This window comes from Rhinopithecus bieti, unplaced genomic scaffold, assembly GCF_001698545.2.
Source record: "Rhinopithecus bieti isolate Rb0 unplaced genomic scaffold, ASM169854v2 scaffold_5478, whole genome shotgun sequence".
Classification (NCBI taxonomy): domain Eukaryota; kingdom Metazoa; phylum Chordata; class Mammalia; order Primates; family Cercopithecidae; genus Rhinopithecus; species Rhinopithecus bieti.
In genome coordinates, this window is record NW_016805008.1 from 921,943 (window position 1) to 948,498 (window position 26,556).

Genomic DNA, 26,556 nt, shown 5'->3' on the forward strand with positions numbered 1-26,556 from the left:
ATTGAATGTAGAAAGGAAAGATGTAAATGCGGTCAGCACTGAAATACCTTTCCCCTGCTTAGCTACAATAATTTCCCTAAAAGCACTAGGCCAAAATCTTGAGTACTGTAAATAGTTTTGCTAGTAAGTAGCTTTATTAAACCATAGCCAGTCATTTCTTCTTGAGCTATACTCTACTTTTTTTGGAAAAATTAGAGTGTTAGACCAGTGATCTGTAAGATTCCTTTTGACACCACAATTTTGTATTCTATCTTCTAATTGAGATGAAAAACACTTTGTCACTATTTGTCTGGGCACCACTACCAGGGTCTGAATCTATCTGCCTTACTGGGCTTTAGGCCCATAACTGTGTCACAGCAACCTACCAGTTATTGTCTCATAACCCAGCAAGTGGGGGCATACATTGAACTTCTCTTCCTCTCTTTGTTCTTTAGGGTTGATTTGTTCTAGTATAAAAAATGCCTTTGGCTTCCCGATTTCATTTATCAGGCAGCCCAGGCATTGTTCAATGCTAATGCTTGAGTTCTGCCGCCTTGCTCCTTCTTCTTTTCCCTCAACCCTACAGCTGTGCCCAGGGCAACTCATCCCAACCTTTGTTATTTGCTATACAGCATAACCCCATGTCTTTTCTCACACTCTAGTTACCATCTTTGAGTCAGTATTGGTTCTTTCTGTTGGGCTTTTCCTTGAAGTCAGTGAGTCTGTCTGTATCTGGTGCTGAAGGCAAGTTGTTTTTTCCTTTCTGTTGTGGTTTCTCAGCTTGGGACACCTCAACTCCAGGTGAATGGTGAGTGAGAGCCTGACTTCTTTCCTTGCGACCTTCATGTAGTCTTTCCATTACTATTGCAGGGAATCGCTAAACTACTTTCAAGGAGTTATTTGACTCCAGATTCTCACATGACTAATATTTCATAAATGTGTTACTGGCCCTGGATTCATCTTGAGTACTTTTGAACTCTGCACCAAAGGCAAAAGATGCCAGAAATCATGCTACAGTGGGAAGGGGGACCAACTTCCTTTGAATTCTCTGGAGATTATAACCACGGCCCAATCACTCCTGAGGGTGAGTGGGTGACTGGTGAGCTATGTATTTGGTCTTTAACCGAGGTCAAGTATAGACTCTTCCTGACCTTTATTCAGCGATACAGACTGTGTACATTTCTGTTGTGCTTAGCCAGTGGACATGTTTCTCTCCTCATGATATTATAGATCTGGTTTGTGAAGATTCCATTTAAGTCTTGCAACTTTTAGTGTAAGATGAGAAGGCAGGAGAAAACTTTTACAACTAAAAAAGAAGGAAAAGGGGAAACTTTTTTAGTGAAGGATTTATTTTAATAACACTAACTGAATTCTGATTCAAATTTGGAAGCTTAAAATTGTGAGTTTTAAAATGTCACATTATTTGTTATTGAAAGCCTAGCTGTTAACCTCCTACCCCCAGCCTCCAAACACATAAAACACCCAAGATTCACTGGGCTGTCCGGCCATGAGGCACAAGAAGCCAGACTATCTGTGAGAATTCACCCCTCCTAACTAACTGCTTACTTGACAAAACTCTTAAGGAAACGTATTATGCCAAATGTTCTGTTCAGAGAAGCAGTTAATACCACCCTATCTCAAGAAGAACAGATTACTTTTTGTTCCTCAGGAATTCAAGGAGAGAAATATTCTGTTATGCTTATCAGGGGAAAAATGGGAGAAATTACCTCACATGAAAACTTTACTGATAGGAGAATGTTCATTCTAACTATTATTATAATGTGTCTTTGATTAATGTAAAAGTCTTGACCTGTTAAGTATTCACGTTAATATTTTATATTATCAGTGATAAAAGTTTCTTTTGTAGTATTAATTCACTTAGTATTTTATTAATTTAGACAGGCTTGAAAGTGCTTCATAAAACCTACAACACTCATTTAGTATTCTCATTTTGATTTAATGTCTTGTCTTCTGAAAGCCATATATTCTCTAATGATTTAAGTTGCAACAAATATTAAAAATAAACTATTATTAATAAAATAAGTTGGACCATCCTTAAATGCAGTAGAAAATTTATAAATATATAAATATGTGATATAAAATTTTCTTTCTGAGGATGCTAGGAAATGCATTTATGATGGATTCTGCATTGGATGGGCTATGGGCCCTTAATTTGGAAAAAGGTTTTATAAATGCTAAATTAAGAAATAAATTTTGAAGCTATATATTTTTTTAGCCTCCCTTATAGCATGCCTATTATGTACAGTAAAGTTGGTAAATACTAATAAAAGTATAGGTCTCAATGTTGAGGTTATGTAATTTCAAGGAAGTATTCTAAAATAGATTTATCTATATATTAGAACAAGTATTTATAAAATAGTTTTGAATAGTTTTCATTCAGATTTAGGATCTTGCCTGAATAAGCATATTAATTTGTCTTGCAGTTTGTTATTTGAAATTTAAAAGTAAAATAGTTTAAATTACGATGCCTCTAATTTTTGATGAAAAAGTGAGCAATGAATCCTGTTTTCTTGAATGTTTCTCTAGTGTATTAACGCACCTCACTTATTTGCTATAAAAATTACATTTCCAAAACCCTGAATAGGTTTTATTAAATCTGAAAATAAATCGCTGATTGTTTCTGTAAAAACAATGGAACAGAAAGTAGAGCAGCTGCACTTTGATATTAATATTTATTTTGAGGAATTGGGACCCTTCTAGGAAGCTCACCTGCATATTATGTTGTTGAAGATATCTAAATATGGTTCTCTTCTTCTATGCACGTGCCCAACTGTTTTCTCCCAGCAAATCTTACTCAGAATCTGTGAGCTTCTTTTGTGCTTTGCCAGTGGACGCTACTCCTTTTTCTTGTGCTAGCCAACCAAGCACTGTGTCTCATTTGAATGATGACATTATTGCACTTAGGTTAAGGTCTGTTTTGAGCTTAGAGGAGTCTTGGCTGCCGTTTTCATCCATTTATAGTTATTTCCTGTTACTTAACCCCTACGCAGCATGTATAGATGTATGTTTGTTATAATCAGGTTGATGGCAGTGTTATTTCTATGAGCCTGGAGCTGCGTAGTAAACATGGGGCTTGTGTTTTCATCCGTTAGTAACCAGCTACCTACTAAGAACCACTCTGGACCTGGGAAAGTTCGTGCTCTGGAACTCTGAGTCAGAGAACTAATAGAGCTCAGTGCCAAGGCAGGAGTGGGTCTGATTTTCACTGAATGGAGTCATCCAGTCAGCTGTTCCTTCAAAATTAAAGCTCATGGAGATAGCCTTTCTTCTGCACTCATTGGAGCTTAATCAAGGATTGATTTGAGTACGTTTCCTTTTCTTTCAATCTTTAAAAAATGTGCCGGAGACTTCTGTTGATTTGTTTGAAATTATTTGCATTTAAAAGGCTTCCAAGACAGTTTTCACGCAAAGGTTCTGGCTCTTATTTTTTGTACTTACTATGGTTGACAAAATCATGATGGGACTGCATTCTCCTTTTTCTTGATTTATGCTATTATGGCAACTTCAAAGACAAATAAGGGAGACATCTACTTTTTCCCATCCCCCTCCCACATTCAGAGGTTAAAGTAAAGGGTGAACCGTGGCAATGTTAACTTCAGAGATTTAAATCTATGGTCTTCAGTGGGAACTTTAAGACTCCCTGCCTGCAATTAAGAGGCTAGCAGTGATGATGATGATGATGATGGTGATGTGAATATTTCTGAAGTAGAGGTACAATAAGAGGCTGAGTCACAGATTTAAAATTATCATTTGAGATAATAATAGAATAGTGTCACAAGGCAGTTTATGGCTCATGCTGTAGAAAATTAAGAATTTAGAGGAAGGAGATGTTATTTTGCTTAGGATCATATTTGACTTCCATCGAGAGGAAGAGAGAAGGGCCTTTTTAAATAAGGGATCTCTGGACAAATGATAAGAGGCAAAAAAGCATTCCATTGCAGGGAGCTGGGCCTTGAATAAATCTTCTGGAGTATAGTAAAAGGCAAAGGAAATTTGAGGCCAGGTTTTGAATATGTGGGTGGGGAGTGAGGTGGGAAGGGGCACAAAAAAGATCCAGAATACCAAACTAAGGAATTAAATTCTAGGAGTAGACCGTAAAGGGCCTCCGAAGGGTTTGATTTCAGGGAGTGAAAACCTCAAAGCATGATTCTAAGTAAATCTGATACAGATTAGTTTGAATGGAAATTATCACTTAGGAACTGCTATAGTTATCTCTTGGGTTGAAGTGGTGCCAAAGGGTTTGAAGAGGGAAGGAAATGTGCATTTTTAACAGTATGTATACAAGGCAGCATATATGAGGTACTCTAAAAGGGATTTTTCACATTTATTATCTGTTTCTATTGTAACCATTCTGTAAAGTAGGCCCTAGTCTACTTTTACAGATTAATGAACAGAGGTCCTTAGGTTAGATAACTACTAGTGGTCAAAATTCATAGCCAGGCCTGACTGCCAAGTCACCAAGCCTTTTAACACCCCTGCTCTGATTTCATGAGCATGGAAATGGAAAACAGATAAACTTTTTAGTTCTTATTTCCAAAATATTACTTTATTAGGAATTATGAAATGGATCCAAATTAGGGTTATAGTCATACATATTTTTATATCTATTCTTTCATGTATATTAGTACACCTGAATTTGAATCAGATGTTATGTATTACACTTAGCTAATTAGATTTAACTATTTCTTATTTACAGCATTTGAGGAAAAGCACTTTAAATTCAGAGAAAATGTCAGTTAATAAAATAGATCACTAATACATTTTAATATATCACCTTAAAACATACAGTAAGAGAGTACATTTTCTACCAAATAGTAATTTTAGTATATTAAGAAATGAAACTAATGTCTTAATTTTCAAGAATAAAAATGAGATTTGTTAAAGGATATAAAATTACAGCTAAATAGCAGGAATAAGTTCTAGTGTTATACTACTGTAGAATAACTGTAGTTAACAGTAATATATAGTTTCAAATAGCTACAAGGAAGATATTGAGTGTTCCCAACAGGGAGAAGTGATAAATGTTTAGGATGATGGATATGCGATAATTACCCTGATCCGAGTACTATTCACCATATGTATTGAAATATCAACACCATAAATATGTATAGCTGTTATATGTCAATTAAAAAATAAAATACAAATTTTAAAAAGAATAAAAGTATGGAATAAACAGGAATATTTAAAAGAGTTTTGATTACTTTATTCATTGATAGCTAGAAAACTTTTAGTTTCATATTTGTATTATAAATATAAAATGTTTAATACACTTGACTGGATTAATAAGAAATACTAGAGGGAAGCTTATTTTTTAATGAGAGGATCACTTTAATGAATAATAATTATTTTACAGATGTTTGAAGAAGTAGGTACTGACACCCAATTAGTTGCCCACTACCAACACCAACAACATCTCCACCTCTGCACTGCCTGCACAAGACATTCTGAGAGGTTGGTGTTTGTTATTAATTGATGTTAGCTTTTTATAATTTGTCGCTTTTTTCTAAAAACAATTTTTTTTTAAAATGTGGCTAGTTGAGGAATATCTGTTAGTTGTGTTCTGAGATTTACATAGATCAGATTGCTGTTTCATCCTTAAACATGTTAAATAGATCCTTTCTGTTGAGTATTTAAAAAAAAATTTTTTGGAGGATTCTGATTTTTTTTCATTGTACAACCTGCACCTCCTTCAGTAAAAATAGTTCTGGGTTCACAAACAAGAAGCAGCTGTCTTAAATATGTTCATTGACTCAGCCGAGTGTCTGCAGTTGCCCAACAAAAGTTATTTGATTTTGGGTAGTGCAAAGAAATCAAAATAAGCATTCAGATTATATTTTGGCTGCTGTAATAAGAGCGTCTGTCTGTAACTTGAAGATCGGAAATCCACATGTAGTGTATTTTTATCTTAAAATTTGTAGAGATTTAAGCCTAAACACCACTGAGACTATTAAGAGAGCTTAAGTGATAGAGCTCAGTATTTCTTTTGAATTATTTTTTCTGATCCTCAGAGGAAAACATTGAATCTTCATTTCAAGATTGACCTAACAAGGGCTACATCTCAGTGTTACTCACAAACTGAGAAAAAAAAAATCATAATTTTATGTGTATTATTTGTTGAAACTAAATGAATGCTTTAGTTCACTGAAGAAAGTCAATTCAAAGAATGATATGGACAAGGCCAGAAACATGTAGAGAAACATATCTCAAAAAGACTTTTCAGAATTGTAAAATTGAGCGCAGCAGAATAAAACAATTCACACATTTTATTAGATCCATATACACTGCAGACTCATTGCCTCCTTGAGAGACAGTTGCTGTAAATATGTAGACAGCAAAAGAGTGTTGATGAGTCTCTGACTTAACTAAATATTCATAATGGATTAGCGTGCTACAAGAATAATGACCACACGAATGCAGGCTAGTTTTATGATTCTGTTTTCTCAGATCCTTTTTGGAAAATCTTACATCTTCAAAGTCTCTACTTGTGATTCTTTATCTCAGACAGTTACAGAAAGATCAACATGGTTTAGAAAAGTCCTAAACACCGAATTTTAACCAGTGATAAAATGAATTTTAGAAGTTTTGATATCCACATGTAGTGTATTTTATTTGAAACTTGGAGACAAATTGGAAAAGGATATCTTCTGTTTGATAACTTTCTGATGAGGCATAATCTTATGTCTGGACTGTTAAATTGAGAATTAGAGCAGATGTCTTAAAGTCACTTGTATGAGACCTTAAGTATCTCTTCACCTTAGCTCCCCAAGTGTAAAATAACTATGTTAATTATATAACTCTTAGTGCAGGTTGAGAAAAAGTGTTCTTATCTTCAAATCACCATCTACAAAGTAAGTATTGAGAGGATTTGACCTATTAGGAGGAAGGTCCTGGCTATTTTATAACCCTGTGATACAAAGTGATATTTTGAGTTAAAGGGGATCTAGAATAATATGACTGCAGTGTTCAAGCATAAGTTGAATATGGCATTTCATGAAAAGAACCTATGTTGGAAACATTTTGTAGTTCAGGTAGAAAGTGTGTATTTTTGAAGCTGTGTTGTACTATTGCCAGTTCCTCAAGATAACATCTCCTAAGTATAAGGTATGAATTATTTAGAAGCTGAAGTAAGGAATGGTAAAAGAAAGCAACCAGAACAGAGGAAGAGTATCAAGCTAGGGCATATTTTTATTAAGTAGTGGAGTCCATTGGAGTACAGTGTGCTGAAATATCAGGATCTTAGGATAAGTATTTAGTTCTCGTATACTGTTTTGCCTTTTGTTTTTAAAGGGCTGGCATAGCCGTGGGTGCTCACTACATTTACTTTGAATGTGGAATGACTGTTGGTCATTTTAATGAAGTAAATTTTAATGAAGTAAAATTTTTATCCTTTGTGAAGAGTGTCACGATTTACTTTTTTAAAATTAAATAAACTTTGGTTGGCTTTAGAATTGTTAGTCTTTCTCAGTGATAAATGAAAATGAAAATTAACCCCATGAATGACTTTGTACTGGCCCCAGCTCTTTCATCTTGAACAGGTTCTAGGACCTTGAGAAAATTTCTTAAGTTTGGCCTGAATTTTCTTGTCTTTCAGTAAGGGAGTTAAGTTGCATAATCTCTGAAGTATGTTCTGACTTCCATAATTTTGTGATTTTGAATGAAGTTAAGTAAAGTAGGAGTTCAAAATGAGTAGAAGATTATTCCTAAATCAAGTTAGATGAAGTTAATAAGAGTTATTAATAAGAGTTTCACGATAACAGACTTTTGATAATAAAGAAAAGAGATCAAGTGTCAGAGAAAACGTTCTTTGTAGTAGAAATGGTTTCAGGAGTTGCAAAACCGTCTATGGGATGTAATGACAATTAGATTTGTTTGATTAGGGCAAAGAGTTTTTCTTGGGGTATGGTAGTGAGTTTGCCTATTATGTTGATAAAGGCTCGATAATTTCTAATAGCCATTTAAAATCTGTTTTTAAGAAAGCTTTAATCTACATTTTTTTAAACCCCAGCATTTCGGCTTCTGTACCTGTTGCCTACCCCAAAAAACCTTCACAGGAATCATATTATTTGTTTCCTTTTTAACAGTTGTACAGTTCCCCGAAAATTCAGAGCATAGGCAAAGATAAACATTCCTAGACTCTCAAAGAATGAAAATAATACTGATTAAAAGTATGCCTCCTTACAATAAAGTTGTCCGTTTTATAAATTGCTGCTTATTAGAGACAACCAGATAATTATTATAGTAGGACCCATTTCAAATTTTTTCTTAGAAATTTCTCTTATTCTGGATAACATTTGACTACTGTAAACTCTTGAAAATTACCATAAAATACCTGTGGAACTGTTTTTAAAATGAACAAGCCCACATGTTAGAAATACATTTCATCGTGTTTAAACACATACCTTTTCTACATTTGGAAGCCCTGTTTCGTGTAAAACACACATAGAGCAGTTTGTCAAAAGAGGCACTGTCCTTGTGACGGTCTTCAAGTATTTTATTTATATTGGTGGACAGACGTGAACTGTTCTTTACAGAGTGCTATGGCCACAAAATGTAAAGTTAATCACTCTCTTTAGAAAAAAAAATGCATCCAAACTTATATATGATATAATTTGACCCAAACCATTAATAATACTTTTGATGATACATTTTTCAAGGGAAAAGAATGTGTAAGTCATCTATAGTCCCTTAAAATTAGAAATACGTGTCAAAGGAGGCTGAAAACACACATGTAAATATCTTTGGAAATTCTGACTATGTAACTAATACTAAAAACTGCCTTTTGATTCTTCTCGATTCTTTTAATAAGTACCATAACACCTTCAAGCCAGAAAGGTGTGTCTGAAGGTTCTAACACACACATTGTAGAATTCCTAAGTCATTGTCTCACTACTCTTCTAATTTTTCACAGATTATTCCAAGCATTTAGTAGTAACATAAAAAGACCTCCTTTGTATTGAATTTAAACTTTTATATCACCTTGGAAGTTTTAGACTAGAAACCCTTGCACTAGTAATGACTTTGGGACTCTGGACGTTTAGCTGGATGACTGATCCCAGTGTATCACTGCCAAGTGAAGGGAAGACATTGAGGCATGCGATGCGTTGAATTGCTTTGACTCACTTCTTTCCCCTGGCAGCGGTTGCAGCCTGGCGGCAGCAGTACCAAATCTGTGTACTTGCACGTTTGAAAGCTGCTTTTCTTAGGCTCCCACAGCAGTTTGTATAGAAGAGGAGCCAAAGTAAGACGTCTAAAGAGACTTTCTCAAAAGCAATTCACATGTGATCTTACAAAGAACTCCTTTTAGATTTGGTCCTATCACTACACTCCTCAGACTTCTGTTAAAGCCTTTGCTAAGAGGTAGTGTTAGGGCAAGGCCTGGTAAGTTCTATTGTGTTGAATTTGTTGCAGAGTGTGTTTAAGAAATAACAGGCTTAGAGTAATTTAGAGTGTAGGGGCCAGCCATCTCCAGACACGAAAGAGGCAACCTGATATTGAGAGGTTAGGTGATTTAGCCAAGACATGCTCCTGCTTAGAGAGTCCAGGTTTTCAGACTTCCACTTATGTGTGCATTTATTATGTCAGAATATGGTTATGAATAGTAAGAAGTAATGTGTTGCAGAAGAATAACAGAAAGGACATTTTAACTATACCATAAAAGTTAAACGGTGTCAACTGCCATTAATCTGATAGGAAGATCCAGATTAAAGTTTCAGACCCTGGAGACTGAAATGGGTTCAGAACTAAAAGAATATATAGTGTATCTGTCCTTACTCTGTGAGATGATGAGAGGCAAAAGATGGCAGTTTTGAGGGAAATCAGAGCTTTTCTTCTCAAATCCTGAGGGTTAGTTTGTGAACTTCTGTTTATTGGCCATCATGTTTTGAGCACCTGCGGAGGAAAGGGTGCTCCCTCAGCCCTAGCTAGCTTAAGGACTGTGCTGATGGGAAGCAGAAGCAGCTCCTTGTGCCCTCTTAGTAAATAGCACAGATTCTCACTTCAATAACTGATGAGTCTGTTCTGTTGTCTCTCAGTCCCCTTGTCAAAACCACTGATCTGGATTGCTCTACAGAAGCTGCTTTGCGCCTCGCTTCTCTGATGATCATGGAGGAACTCAGTTTTAATACTGTCCTTTGCGTCTGATACACTTAGGCAGCAGTTCCCTCACGGACCTTTTAGATCAAAATGACGCTGCAGTACCTTAAGAAGCTTTTAAAGGAGACATTCTGTTACTATTTGGGGAAGAAGAAAAAGGCAATATTATATAGCGGAAAGAGTTCTGATTTTGTGGTCAAGAGACCCGATCTTAACTCTGCCACTAATTGGTTTGGTGAGCTTGAGCTAACCTTTAACCCCTGTGGGTCTTTTTTTTTTTTTTTGTCATCTGTAAATTGGGGGACAAGATGATCTCCAAGGGCTGGATTTGCAGTCCCCATCAAGTCTGTATTGAAGGGTTTCATTTTTAGAAGAGTAGCTCTTTAAACAAATTATCCTATAAATTAAATATGACACCAGAAATAGCAGTGACAAATGGAGAATTTTCCTAGGGGAGCCACTTATGACAGGCTACAGAAAACTTTTTAAAATAAAAACTTATTATCAGACAGTAGGATGCCCTACAAATAAATTGATAAGTTCTGTTTTACAATGTAGGAATCTGAAAATATCTAGAAAATAAGAATTTTTTTAAAAAAAATTGTAGAATCTTCTTCCAAAGATCAAAACAATGAGTCTATAACTAAGGTAATTTAGATAGATGTGAATTTCATCTGAGTAAGTTTAATTATAAATTATATCTGAATTATCAAAGTCTAATACTATCAATAAATATTTGGTTGGGTATCAGTCTTCCATCTTGCCTTATGTATTTATGCTACATCAGTTGGTTTCATTAATACCATTTTAATTGATCATAACTTGTCTTACTGATAGTAAAAAGAGCCTTTACAGCTGTGTACATGTTGGGACGTGGTACCGCTTTCATGGCTTTGCTGGGAACACTACACTGATTTTGAAATATCAGACATAGCTTATTTAGAACGAGTAAGTTTGTTTTCATATAGTGTAGGGCAGCAGTAACAGTAATTACTGTCCCGATATAATGATGCTAATCTCTTATCATCATCATCTGAAGTGAATGATAAAAACATGTTAAATTGAATCTCCTTTCTAACTTGTGTTGTGCAACCATTATAGGTCCTGGACCACTTAGGAGATAATTGGGCTGTTCCTTATTCTTTGTGGTAGTGGCAGATATTCAGCTTGAGATTTAAAACCACTATTACCAGTCACAGTTGTGTGTGCTTAAAATATGTTGTTGTCCACCAGCTCAGACCAGTAATTGGTGAGGAAGCGGTGTAGGGGATAGCTGTTTTTTCATGCAGAATAGCTTTTTAAAAGATCATTTCATCAAGATTTAAATGTAAGCAAGCAGAGAAATTTTGTAAAAAATCCACTAGATGGCATCTTGTAATTGTGTTTAGCATTATCCTGAAGCATTCTTGACTATCGGGTATAATTGGAACAGAAAGGGTTTTATTTTTTTCTCTGAAGGTTGGTTGTTCATGAATATATGAATTCATATATACTTTAAAATAATCTTAAAGTGAAAAAATTTTAACCAGTCATTTTGTCATACTGCCCACTCATCATAGGAAACATATCTAGAACATCCTGATATGTTCTCAAACATAGCATGACATTGGTAACCTGTATTAATAACATCGGGAAATTTGCTTTCCTAACCATTTTACATTCTTAATTTTATAAAAAATATGGAAAGCATAGAAAATTGGTCCCCTGCTAGTTAGAAAATAAGTTTTGGTATTTTGCTTTGATAAGGCATTGTGCTTATAGCAGAGATATAGATTATGTTTTTGGTGTGGTTCCAAAGTTCTTTTAAAGTTCTAAGAACTATTGACCTTGATCCTGTGAAAAATTTCTTAGTGTTGAATTTATTTTTCAAATACAGATGCTCTTTGACTTAAAATGGGGCTACATCCTGATACACTCACTGTTAAGTTGAAAATATCCTGTCAAAAATGCGTTTAATACATCTAACCTCCCAAACATCATAACTTAGCTTCGCCTACCTACACGCTCAGAACAGTTGTATTAGCCTACAAGTGGGCAAAATCATCTAACACAAAGTCTATTTTATAATAGTGTTGCATATCTTATGTAACTTATTGAATACTAAAAGTTTTTCAAGCACGTTTAACCTAGGTTAGGCTATGATATTCAGTAACTTAGGTATATTAAAGACCATTTTCCACTAATTGTATTTTTAACTTACTTGTAAGTTGAGAAACGTCTGTATTAACAAACTAACAATCTTATTCTTAAGTGCATACAAGTTTCCAAATGATTTGGTTAATCTCTTTAGCCTATTAGTATTTTTAAAAGCTTATTGTTTATGGAACTATACAGTATACCCCAATGTTTTATTTTTTGATTTTGAATTATTTGTGTTTTAAGTTAAAGAAAACTAAAAAATAGAATTACCAAAAGAAGAAAACCTCATCCATAATTTTATCATAGAGAGATAATGTCGTAAACAATTTAGTGTTCATTCTTTCAGGCTTTTTTGGTTTATGTATATGTAAGCACATATTTATTATGTATTTTTTAAAGGAATCAGGCTCTTATATTCTGTGCAACTTTTTTTCCCACTTATCTTGAGTGTCTTTTTATGCCAATAAATGCATTTTCATGGGATTCTTAGTCACTATAAATTGTTACATTTTAACCAAGCTCCTGCTGTTTATATTTTGCTCCCCCCCCCCATTTTTTCTCTACCCACAGATTTTTGACATGCAGAGGTATTTCTTTACCTAACGGTATTTACTGATGAGAGCACTGGATTAAAGCAGCATAGGTCAACCTAGCACAACATATGGTTAATAGTAGGTTCTCAATAATATTGAATGAATTTTTTACTTTTTTGGGTTACATGAGTATGGTTAGAAGTTATTATAGGCATAGCATGGTGGCTTAAGCCTGTAATCCCAGCACTTTGGGAGGCAAGCCGAGGCAGGAGGATTGTTTGAGCCCAGGAGTTTGAGATAAGCCTAGGCAACACAGTGAGAACTTGCCTCTGCAAAATTTGAAACCTTAGCTGGGTTTGGTGGCACACGCCTGTCGTGTCAGCTACTGTAGAGGCTGAGGTGGGAAGATCACTTGAGCCCAGAAGGTCAAGGCTACAGCAGTGAGCTGTATTTGCACTACTGTACTTCAACCTGGGCAAGAAGGGCAAGACCCTTTCTCAAAAAAAAAAAAAAAAAAAAAAAAANTGACATGCAGAGGTATTTCTTTACCTAACGGTATTTACTGATGAGAGCACTGGATTAAAGCAGCATAGGTCAACCTAGCACAACATATGGTTAATAGTAGGTTCTCAATAATATTGAATGAATTTTTTACTTTTTTGGGTTACATGAGTATGGTTAGAAGTTATTATAGGCATAGCATGGTGGCTTAAGCCTGTAATCCCAGCACTTTGGGAGGCAAGCCGAGGCAGGAGGATTGTTTGAGCCCAGGAGTTTGAGATAAGCCTAGGCAACACAGTGAGAACTTGCCTCTGCAAAATTTGAAACCTTAGCTGGGTTTGGTGGCACACGCCTGTCGTGTCAGCTACTGTAGAGGCTGAGGTGGGAAGATCACTTGAGCCCAGAAGGTCAAGGCTACAGCAGTGAGCTGTTTTGTCCTCCTTTTTTTCACCCCGGGGGGGAAGGGGAAAACCCCTTTTAGTTGTTAACTGTAGTTTATTTCAAGTTGATTTGAATGTTTATAGTTCATGATTAATTATGATGATAATGATAGCAAACCTTCATTTGCACTTACTGTAAAGCACTACTCCAAGCAGTGTTATGTGTTTATAAAAATTGGCTTAATCCTCACAATGAAGTAGATACTGTTATTATCTTCCTTTTACAGATGAGGTTGCCAAGGCACAGAGAGGTTAGGTTACTTGCCCAAGATTACACTGTTTGCAGATAACTTAATAATTTATAGATGCAGGTTTATAAATTCAGGAAAAAAGAGAGTTCACACTTAGCATGTATGTCAGATCACATGAGATACGAAGCATAGACAAAGTGAAATTAAGCAGGATTGTCTAGGATTTCTTTCAAAGCCATATTTAAGGGCTTCATTAAAAAAAAAAAAAAAAAAAAAGCCAAAGATTTGTGTAGTTCTTTTGAAATGGCGTCAGTACCATTTTCGTATTGAATGTAAGATCGCAGGTTGTAAAGTTTGTAGTCTAAATAATATAGTTTACAGTTATGTTTGACACCATGCATATCTTACTTTGACATAGATGATACAGAATTTTTAATTTGTATGGAATTTACGTATCATGGTAATAATTTGATGTATATTAACCAAAATTCAGGCTCATAGAGTTTTCTGGGCTTGAGTCACATACTTTCTCAGCCTTGTCCAGGTTCTGCTGTGCTGAATATGGAAGCTGTGTGGTTTCCCAGCAGCAGAGCCATTGATTTAATGTACATTTATTAAGCACCTAATATATGCCAGGCACAACAATAGCACTGGGCATACAAAGATAAATAAAATACCACCTCTTCAGGAAGACATAGTGTGTGGCTAGCAGCATTGAAAAGATCCATCCCAGAAACAACAGGATTCTGTTAAAGTGCTTGCTTCCTTGCTTTAAGATTGTTTCTTTATAAAATGGAAAAAATAAAACATGAACAAGCAGAACCAGAAAGGGATTAGTACAGTCCAGGCTTTCTCTTTCCTCTGAACTTGTACTGTGGGGCTTTATTTAAAAACCCCTCTCATCTTGATGTCATAGTACCTAAAATTCCTTCATGAAGAGTCATTAAAAATTACTCTTCCCCAAAACCATATTTTAAAATGAGTTTTAATTTATTATGTTACTTAACCCTTGTTGTCTCATTGGGAAAGCCTAGCCTATGACAACCTGGAAGGACTCAGAACTGGCATTTTAAAACAGAAAGTCTATCGGCAAGAACAGCTTCAGTAAGAAAGTAGGATCTGAGTCCCGGGGATCAGGGAAGGCTGGGAGGAACAAGTGTTCAGTGTGAACATAATTCAGGATTTCAGATACTTCCTGCTGAGCCCATAAGTGTTACTGTGGCCAGAAGGCTGTCAGACTTTGACAAGTGAGCCCTATTTTTGGATAATGGAGAAACAAGCCAAACCTTCCTCAGTGGCCACATGGGGCTTTTTGGTTCTTAGGAAGGTCTGGAAAAGCTCCTCACAGACCAAAGTCGAAGGATGGCATAAACGAACGTATCTGACTTCCCTATTTTAACTAGAGCTACTCCTGAGTTGGACTCCTTTATCGCCTCTTAGGAGTACCTCTTTACAAAGTAAATATTCCAAAAATCCAAATAGGATTTCAGAAGCCCCATATTTCTAAGAGGAGGGCAGGGGGTGCAAGTGGTAGTAGACGTGCAGAAAGTAAGGGTGAAGTGGTTTCCAAGTAAAACGAGGTTGTTGATTACTTGAAAAGGTGACAGAACCAAATTTATGAAAGCGTTAGGGTTTCCCATACCTGACAGTACGGCTTGTTGGAAAAAGGAGCAGAAAGAGGCTGAATTTTCAGTCAGAAACCACTGAAACCACTATTTATGTAATATTTATAGGAGACCATGTGCGATTCAGTTGAATTGCTAGGTCTCGCTATAGCAGTTTTTAAAAGCTTCTTTGATTGTTGACAGGTCTGTTAAGACATGCTGCACATGTAGATAAGGAAGACACTCAAGTTGCAACATCCTCACTAAGTGATCATGAAGTTCTTATGGTAAAAAAGTTCAGATTTACAATTCCATGTAACCTTTCATTAATTAAACAAATTGGATCTTTGTTACTCTTCTGAAAGTTTTAGAATTGCACTTCATGTTTTAGAAATGACTCATCAGCTTTGCATTGCTCTGCTGACCAGGAAGCCTAAACTTGCAAAAGTAGTGTTTTTCTCTGGATTTTGGAGTGTGCCTCTTTGTGTGTGATGTACCGTGGTGGCCCAGCATAGAGGGTGTAGCAGTTGACTCCCTTCCTGTAATGCTTTTCAAAATAACACCTGAAAAGTGGAAGCCCTGATGGTAGTGCTAATAAATAATGCTTTAGAAACCTGTTCTAACAAAATTAAGCCAATTTGGATAGCTTATAAGTAATCAACACAAATAGACATAGAAATATTAATGCAAGTTTTATGATATCAGGATTGTTAGCAACCAGAGATCACGAAGAAAATATTTACATCCACCAAGGACACCTTAAGCATATAGTAGATGAGTCTTGTATGTTCCTGGAAATAGGTGGGGAAAGGTTTAGTTAATATAGTGTTATGAAACGTCTTTTTAAAAGAGTCTTAAATTATTTTTAAAATTCAAATTTATATAGTGTGTTTATTTAGAGCAGTAACTTTCAACTGCGGATCCCACAACCCTACAAGGAGTGTTTAGAAATTAGTGGGACATTATTTGGTGAAATGCTACAGTCTGGGATTGGGTGTAAGGGTCAAAGGGCAGGGAAAGAGCCTAGATATATGTTAACTCAGCAGGAAGTGAAACAGTCTTGCCAAGTAGGGAACTATCCCATTCACGATGCCAAAATCTTCCTCACTGAGAAATGCTGATTTTAGAGTACTGGATATTACTGTAAGTTAAGCCTAACCGGAGAAGTAATTGAAAGCGTCCACCCTTTGGACTCTGAAGATGCATATCATATACCGAAAGAATAAGGTAAAATTTCCTGTAGAGAAATTCTGGAGATTTCCACACTTACTATTTTATTAAGGTGAACTACCTTGTGGATAGTTTTACTCAGTTGCTTAACTGAGGGTAAATTTTATTTCTCCCTGTCAGAGTAAAGCTAGCAACAGGGGGGCTATAAATATAAATTTCCAGAATCTTACACCTGCTGACCATAAAAGTCAGTCTAGATCACAGGGGAAGGTGCACCGAAAGCACGTTTTCAGCAGCTACTGATAAAGCTAACATGAAATAAAATCACAGACATTCAACGTGCTTCATAACAGTGCAGTGTAATGAAATCCAGAGGCCAGTTGATAGTAAAAATCAGGTGTTGTAAAAGTGTACTTCACATAAAACTAATTTGGTTACTCTTTTTAAAAGCTGATGTAGAGTAAATTCATGAAGATGTTAGGAACATGGGTAGGGTGAGTGAGGTTGGAGGAAGGAAAGATGACCTAAGTTGTTGGGAACTCCTCTTATGGGAAGAACGTTTAATAGTTTTTTTCCCCCCGGTGTTATTGAGGTTATGGATGATTCACTATGATTTCTTAAGCTGTCTCTGACATTTTCCCCAAGTTATTTCTAAGACAGTTCACTCGTTCATTCATCACTAAGAATTTGTTCTTTGTAGTAGGTATGCTTCTATTAAGTGTGGAAGACAAACCTGCAAACAATAAAACCCCTGTTGAAGATGATAATGTCACAGTAGCTGTGTAGATAAAATACTGTGGGACGGAAGGGTCTACTCCAGGAAACCAACTCGAGCTGCTGATCATAATAGGGCAATCACTTAAGTTACCTAGAAATGAGATAAAACAGTATTTCTGCTCTCCCACTAGATCCCATAGCATTGGGTAATAAGCTAGGATGACTCTGGTATAAACAAAATGGAATTTTAAAGTTCATTCTTAATTAAGATATGATATGTTGAGAGTCTGTTTTATTCCCGTGTATGTAGTCAAGTAAATGCTTCACTTCTAAATGCTGAAACTATAAGACATCCCGCGGTAATTGAATTACAGACAAAAAGGCCCATTTGCTGCAGTTGCAGTAATTATGTGGTGAAGCAGTTAATTTTGAGCAAGTGTGAAAAGATGTCACATTGTCACAGAAAGGATCAGGAAGAGAAAATCACTTTCCACTGCAGCATATTGATCTGACACCTCAGAAGCCTGATACTGTATCCTCCTTTAAATCTCATTTAAAATATTTTATTTTAAAATAACTTACTGACTTTCTTTTTTGTCTGTAAAATAGTACGTGTTGAATGAGAATAACAGCAAAATGCATGGAGACAAAAACATCAGTCAATGCATATACCACTCCGTATCCCTTGTGAACATTTTATTGTTGTCCTTTTAGCCTTTTTACTAGGCATAAACATAGTCGAACAGTTTCTTTACTTTTTAATTAGAAATATGGTATATAAATGTTACTGTAAATGCATTTAATGAAACTTTTTTTATTGATTGATTTTGCCATCAAATTCCTATGCCTGCCCTTGTTAGAGGTCCCCCCGCGTCCGATTTTAGTGTTTTATTTGATTTCACAAAGATGATGGGATTCGAGGTGTGATATGGTGTAAACTTGTACATTTTAGAAATAGATGCTTCCTCATATGTTTGCTATGTATCATAAAATTACTGCCCTTTAGTAGATGGGAAGCATAGTTTTCTTTTTCAGGGAAAAGAAAATAGCTATTTTGCTAGAGAAGGAAAACTTCAGGGTATTATAAGGATTTATTTGTGATCACATTTGCCTGATGCTGATAGATGCAATGGTATACACTTTGGTATTGCTTGTTTAGATTGTCATTCTTTTATTCTGCTTTCTTAACTTTGCTACAGATGCTCTTAGTCACTCCATGTTCACATACTGGAGTGGTTAATGCTCCTTTTAGAAGCCAAGCTATCAGACTGTCAGTCAAGAATGTACTAACTGCTGACTTTATGGATGCGTCCCAAAAGTTAGATTTGGCGTTAGAGGTCACATTCATACAAAACTCTGTTTTATGAGAGCAAGGAATACTTTACGGTCCAAGGGCTGTTGGCAGTTTTCCAGTTTCTATCTATGGATCTATCAGCTCTACACTTCGTAGAAAGTAGGCATGCATGTGCCTGCACATGTGTTAATCTTAAAAGTATAGTTCTTTTCCATGAAAGCTGCTTTATTTTTTCTTACCCAGAAAGATTATATTGTGGTAATGGGAACTTTTAACCCAGGATTATAAATCTTCCTTAGGCTTCAGTTAGATCGTGCTGTTGTTCTCTACTAACTGAACTTTAAGCTATCAAAAATAAGAGCCTTCCCATTGTTTTACTATGTCAATATCTGTTGTTTCCTCCCTGCATTAAAAGTCCCCAGATGGAAAACTGTCTTTCTAAATTCCCTTCAGCAGTACCTATTGCAGGTAAGAAAATATTTTTAATAAATGTTATAATGTGGCTGCTATTTATCTTCTCTAATTGTTTAACATGAACCATGGAGATGACAGGGTTATTTTATTGTTTTAAAATAAGCTTGTTTCGTTCTATATATCATCATTAGACTTGCCATAGCAGTAAATATGAAAGGTTAAGAAATAGATTCCGTTTTTAAATATAAAACTTAAACTATGTTTCAGTTTAAGATCTTCAATTTTTCCCGTAGTTGCAGTATTTTTTTTTCTGAGATAATAGGCCCTGTCCAAGGGGATGCTGAATAACTCTCCAATAATGTCCAACACTGTCTGACATCCCAGAGAAGGAATTGAGAGGTTCTCCCAGGTAGTCAAATGGATGCTGTTGCTATGGTAAGTTCCTACGTCACCATGACAAGCAGGAATATCCAAGGAAGCAGCAGTGGCGGAGCAAAGGCAGCTACTTCTAGCCTGACAACTAAAAGCTGAAAACTCACATGACTGAATTTCAGGGAACATTTTTCCCATAGTTGAGAGTGGGGTGCCTAACTGAATCATCAATGTCAGCTATGAACAGTGAGAAAAATGCTTTTGTAAGATCAAAGATAGATACTGTATTTGGAATTTGTTCAGGAAGAGTAACTTTGCAATTGCAAATATACTTTTAACTGCAGTATTTTGTTATCTGTCTTCGAAGGAAAGCTGCTTGTTGATAGGCCACTTCCTGCCTTTCATCTTTTTTTTTTTTTCTGGGATTATAGGCAAAGTGGGTGGGGGGAAGCAGCACCATAGAAGTGTCAGTCCTTTTTTATGAGCTGTTTTAAAACATGGGCAACTGAATTACACATTTTAGAAAGTAAAGTTGGTTCTGAAGAAATGCAGTTGTAATTTTGTGGTAGGGTCACTACGAATGGCTTCCAGGAGACTCTGCCAAATAATAGCAGAGGTTAACAATATAGTCTATAGAGAAACTAGAGAACACAAAATATGAATGTATTAGTTTTAGGAGCCAGGGTGTTATATAGACTGACAGGAGGCTGCCAGGGTCAAGAAACAAGTTTTAAGAAAATAGGAAGCCCATCTGATAGGAGACAGTATCACGAGAGTAGGCACTGATTTGTCAGTTTGACAGGTTCTTGTTCGTGGAATCAGCATAAAGTTACCTTGATCCACTTTAACCTGAGGGTATTTAATGAGGTGTTTGGTATAACAAATGTTGAGGATAGTAATTTGGGGCCACATTAGGCTAGTTGCAAAGTCACACTTGAGCAGCCTTAACCAAGATGATTTTTCTAAATGAAATTGAAGGAAGCAAAGGGTAGGAAACTCATGAAAGGTTGCTGAAAATTACATGTAGAAGATACACTATTCCCTTTCCTTCTCAGCCTTCATTTTTCTTCATCAGCTCTCACTAGTGCTGCATCTGTGAGAGGATAATGCAGGCTATCCTGCCATGAGTAATGGACCTTGATTTCCACTTTTCTGATTGCTTGCTCTCTGCTGTAAGTAATGCCTTACAGGCATTCTCCCTGTGTCCTGGAGCATTTTAACTAATACTTATTTGGACAGAAGTCCCAATAACCACGGATTTTTTCATTCAACTTTTCTAATTTTTGCCTGTATTGATTTCCAGTAAAACTCTCAGTGCAGATTTTTTGTACATTTGTTTTGTAACTACAAGGTTTTTTGTTGGTATGTACCTTTTCTTTGTGATATTCTTTCCCTTGAGAATAGCAAGGAACCCTGAGAGTTGGTAGATTGTTCTCAAAATAGATCACTTCTTTTCTGCTCCATTTGGCTGTGACTTCTTTCATTAGGATAATAGAATAAAATTGCCCTTTAGAAGCTTTTCCTTTATTGATCCAGTTCATTTCAGAGGCGGAAAGTGAAGAATAAAGAGTTCTTTTTATTATCTTCTTGTAAATAAACCAGGCCATTTTTACTCTTAAAAACAATACTGTACTCATTTTACTCTTACTAATAGTAGAAATTCAAGTAATCTCAAGTTTATAATTTAATAGGAAAATACGTAAATATGTGTGTGTGTATGTGCAAAACGTTTAGTTTTAACTTACCCTCTTGTGGACTCAGTTTTACAGATCATTAAATTGGTGAGTTTAGATCAGTTCTGACACGTTTTTTGTGCGGTTATTGTACGGTTTTGTTTGTGATTCCCAGTGTATGCTTCATAAAATCTCAGATCTAGAAATAACCATAAGAGATACCTACTGGTTTACCTTTGTCCGTTTGAGCAGTAGTAGATTTAATATAAGAAGAGCTGTCTGTGTTTTTTCTTGTTTTTTGTTTTTTTTTTTTCTTCTGGCAAATTTCCAAGACTATAAACTATGGTGATTTTAAGTAGGAAAGTTTTTAAAACTGTTTTGGAAGATAGTTGAAGAAGTAGTGACAGTAGTTGTCTGGGTTTAGCAGTATCAATAATTTAGCACTTTTAGTGGTCAAGGACAGACCCTTCTTTCCACTATTCATGTCTAGGGACACTTGAACTCCCCATTGATTTTTCCATCATGCAGGAGCCCCTCAGTGTTCAGTTAGTTCTTCCCCGAGCACATGAATGGTTGGATTGGTGTGAGGCCCACAATTTAAAGACCCAGGTTTGGCCATGTTTATTACTTGTCTGAGCTGTAGACAATTGTGGTGTTCACGTTTTCTAGTGTCATATGCAGTTTTGCCTCAGATTCTGAATAAATATAAAAATAGGGCTAAGGTGATTTAATCCTAACCAACCTGTTAAAGGTCCAAATCTCCTAATTTCTGAAAGTTTAACATCTCCATAATAAATTATGCACTGAATTGTGTCTAAAATAAAAAATTTGTATTTACTAACAGCCTCTATGGCTTTGCTTTGAGGATATTAGAAATTGACTTTTTTTTTAAGGAAAAAAATATTTCTCAATATACTTTCTAAATAGATGTTTAATTAATTTATGTTTCTAAATAGATGTTGGGAAGTCTTATTAAAATGTTGGAAAAGTTATTTTTTCCTTAATACAGAATTCCAAGAAAGCACATCAGAAATGTTTAAAATGTCAGAAGTTATAAAACAACTTAATGATGGTATACAAAATTCAGCTTTAAGCCAGTTTTCAAATCATAGAAAGGGTCCAGCGTTAATTAATAATGGAGGGCGGTTTGCATAAACTGTGGGAAAAACAGGGAGTGGGACAAATACACAGAACAGCTGTTACAGTTTTTCTTAAGACTCAGCTATACAGTTAAGTTTCTTTTTTTTTTTTTTTTTTAACGAGTGTAAAGGCTATGTGAAGTCCTGCTAAGCTGATTTATTGTGTCTTTATTTTTCTAGTAGAGAGTGGAGAGAGGGGAATGGAAAACTTATAGACAGAGAAGGTGGGACTGCAGGACAGCCTGGCCCCTGCTGGAGATAAGGAGGTAAAATCATAGCATACAGTGGTAATAACAGGCCTTCATGGTCATCTAGCCCAACTTTCTGATGCTTGAAGACTCTCCACAGTTTTTCAACTTCATCAGTTGCGAATTTTGTCTTGAGCCGGTCTGACATTGGATCTGTTTTTCCTTTTGTGAGGTGAAAGCCAGGACTAGACACTGGTCATTTTTACTCTGTCTGATACCGTTATTGGTCCCATAGTTCACTATGTAAAAAGTACTCTACAAGCAACAGAAAATAAATATGAAAAGTACAAAATGGGCTAGGCACGGTGGCTCACACCTGTAATCCCAGCACTTTGGGAGGCTGAGGTGGAAGGATCACCTGAGGTCAGGAGTTCGAGACCAGCTTGGCCAACATGGCGAAACCCTGTCTCTACTAAAAATACAAAAATTAGCAGGGCATGGTGGCACACACCTGTAATCCCAGCTACTCTGGAGGCTGAGGCAGGAGAATTGCTTGAACCCGGGAGGCAGAGGTTGCAATGAGCCGAGATCGCACCACAGCACTCCAGCCTGTGTGATGAGCGCAACTCCATCTAAAAAAAAAAAAAGATAACTACAAAATGTTATTTACACTTTATGACACTTTATATCTGTTCCCAGATCATCTTTGACCATTTTTGTATGAATGCCACCAAATTCCAGTTCTGTTCTCTCTTCAGCATTACTTTCCTGTGGAGGCCCAGCCAGTGCTTCCCTAGGGCAAGCCTGAGATTCCAGGAATGGCCAGTCACCTGACTTATTTCCTGGGATCACATCCCTTGAAAGTTGCTGAACCTACCTAGTCCTAAATAATAGCACAACAAATAACTGAACAGTTCTTTTCAGACTCTTTTTAATGTGTTGTTGATGCCCAAAGTAAGAGAATCCAGGTCACAGTTGGCAAAGTTTGCAGTGGCAGGAAGCTCTTGGGGAACCCAGGGTTCATTCTTGACAGTGTCTTCGGCAGTATGGATAAATTTAGCTGTTAGTTATAAGGGTTAATAATGGGACAAATTGGGATCGTCAGAGGGAGCAAAGAGAATTGTCTGAATTCTCCAATGGCTTTTATAATTGCCAAGTGTCCAGTGCCGAGAATGTTATACTACTATATATTATCTATTCTCTAATGGTTCAGACCACATTTTTTGCACTCTATTACCTGCTGCCTAGTTCCCAAATGGTTTTATTATTATATAGGTTTTCTCTCACCAACAAGTTCTTTATTGTTCCAACTCATATTTTATAATCACTGTCATCTTGCTTAATGCTAGTCCATTAATAGGCCCTTAAAAGGTTGATTTGAGATCAGAAGGTCTCCCTAGAGGAGTTATATAAGAGCTATAGAAAGAATTTGCCCACCTTTTAGTACAGATTTGGCAGTCATCAAAGCAAATGGCTGGGAGAGCTCAGCAAGCAGAATTCTCCTTTGACTCCTCAATGAGCCTTACCTTTCAGTTCAAGGGAAGCTATAATATGAAATAAAATGTGTCTGATGTTTGCTGTTAGATTGTGATTTTTTGGTACACAGCAGACAATGACAGGTTTTCCTTATTTTTTATCCCCCTTAGAATCAGGGCGATCAAGTATATTTTATCTACTCCAGTTGGTTCTTTTTCAAACTTTCGACTAAACTTACTTTTATTCTTAAGCCATATAATAGTACACATTTTAAAATCTAGCAATACTTGGACATTTCTGAAGACCTTTTTTGGTACAAAATGTCTTTTGAATTTTTGCTTGTGCTTAAAAACATTTACAGTAAACACAGGAAGTTGTATGCTACTCTGAGATTATAGGGGAGGTTTGTGGAGTGCCCTTCCCTTACATGTTGTGTTGCTTATGGAAATGACAAGCTTTCATAATATCTATTAAACTGTAACCTGCCTATTGTGTTCAGTGCAGAATGCTGAATTTAGTTAAAACGTTAAGAAATGTTTGTTCCACCTCTGCCTCTCAGAAAAATTAGATGGAGATGTGTGTGCTCTCCATCAATAAAGCATATTTGTTTTGAAAGATGCAGCACTCATAGGCTGTCAGTCATAACGACTTCTGAGGGTACTTAAGAGCTGCAACATCAATATTTACAAAATACAAAGTGAAGAAAAGTACATTGCGTCACAGACATGTGCTGTCTTGTTCCGATTCCCTCCGTCCTCAGTGTGTTTAGTGTGGTTAAGTCTATAGGGAGGAGTAGTTTAAGATACGAATGGAAGTTTGGGATTCCTCTAAAGTAATTACTGAGAGACATGAATGAAATACCAACAAGGCTTGTAAAATGGAATTGCTTTTCCTCCCAAAGTAAATGTATTGATTAAAAACTAAAATCAGTGATACAATCAGATGGAAAGTACCTCTGTTTAAAGTCCAGAGACTTTATAGGCTGTGTTCCTAGTTTGCTCCTTAATGACATTATAAAGATTACATAAATCCCTCTGAGGCTTCTCTCAAATGGGCATAATTATACCCATTTCATGGGATTTTATAATACTGAATAAATGTGTGCAATAAAGGCTTTGTGAGTTATAAAGTGGAACATAATTGGAAAGCAGCAAATAAGGTAGCCTAGGGGTTTTAATGGCAGTACTAGCTTTTGTATAAGAAAATATATTTGGAACTTATTAATGAAATGTACTCAAGTTGTATATTATGAAGTGCTTTATCATAAAAAATTAAAACAGAATTTATTAGATATGTCAGAATGATGACTTTATTATTATATTATAATCTATCTTTGAAAAAAAATTAAAAGCAACATGGGCTCACTTTTAGCATATAGTCCCTGTTATTTATCCTATATTCTGCCGCTAACTCTTGTGGCCTGATAAATTACTAAGTGAAAGCATTCTCTCCCTCGTTTCCCCAACATAATGCCATTGTGTAAACATGGAAAGGCTTGGTTAGACACTTATCACAAAGTACGTTGGAGATTCCAAGTAGAAAGGGACTAAATTAATGAGAAATGGTTTTAGCAGGGTTAAGAATCTTGCTTAGGAGAAAAATGATATTAAATTTGAAAATTCCTGGGTTTAACTCAGTATGTGAATAGTTACCTCTCCCCAAAATCAACAAACACAGTGTTTTAATGATATAAAAGAGCTTCTTAAGTGATTTCCCAGGTTTATATGGTTTATGATTACTTTACAGAGGAGCTTTTTTTGATATTATAAAGCATTACCCTTATATTTAAATAGGATGCTAGAAGATAAAAATTTGGCCAGCAGAGGGAGCCGACTTATGTAAATTGGGCTGTGAGGAAAATGCTCCAGGGTACCTCAGTAAACGTATATCTTGTGGGTATTGGTTTACAACATTCTTGTACTGTGCACTGAGAAGAAAATTAAAGGAAGGAACTTCAGTCATATTAAAACCAGTTCTTTATATTCTCACTTTGGTGCTTTATTTTATTTTATTTTATTTTATTTTATTTTATTTTATTTTATTTTTTGAGAAAGAGTCTCATCCTGTTACCCAGGCTGAAGTGCAGTGGCAGGATCACAGCTCTCTGCAGTCTCTACCTCCTGGCTCCTGGGCTCAGGGGATTCTCCCACCTCAACCTCCTAAATAGCTGGGACCACAGGTGTGCGCCAGCATGCCTGGTTAATTTTTAATTTTTTTGTAGAGACAGGGTCTCATTATGTTGCCCAGGCTGGTCTCAAACTCCTGGGCTCAAACCATTACTCCTGCCTCAACCTAACGTAGTGCTGGGATTACAGACATGAGCCACGGCACCTGGCCACTCTGGTACTTTTTTAAAAAGGCAGGCAAATAATATACAAATAGAACTGTGTGTTGTTATTGTTGTTATTCTCAGACATGAAGAATCTTTTATAAATAAATGTCATCAATTTAATAAATTTAGTAGATAAAAATAAGGTTTTAGAACTTGGCTCTGGGGTTAGAGCACATTCATTCTAAACATCTACAAGGAATATAAATAACACATGAAAGAAATATAAAAGGAATTGTTAATGTTCTAAACAGAGTACTATTATGACTGAATCATCAAGTAAG

At 35.9% G+C, this 26,556-nt stretch overlaps 1 protein-coding gene across 13 annotated transcripts in view; it reads left to right on the forward strand.

Annotated features, from left to right (window-relative positions):
- BBX (BBX high mobility group box domain containing) overlaps positions 1 to 26,556 on the forward strand; it is a 273,350-nt gene that overhangs the window by 135,370 nt on the left and 111,424 nt on the right. Inside the window, exon 2 of one of the 13 annotated variants that reach the window (XM_017870849.1) lies at positions 22,460 to 22,545. The exons of 11 other annotated variants lie outside the window; for them this stretch is intronic. The gene's annotated coding sequence lies outside the window, so the exon portion shown is untranslated. Of the gene's footprint in view, positions 1 to 5,353; positions 5,452 to 22,459; positions 22,546 to 26,556 lie in introns of those variants that run through there. One more of the 13 variants, XM_017870847.1, reaches the window with a different exon arrangement.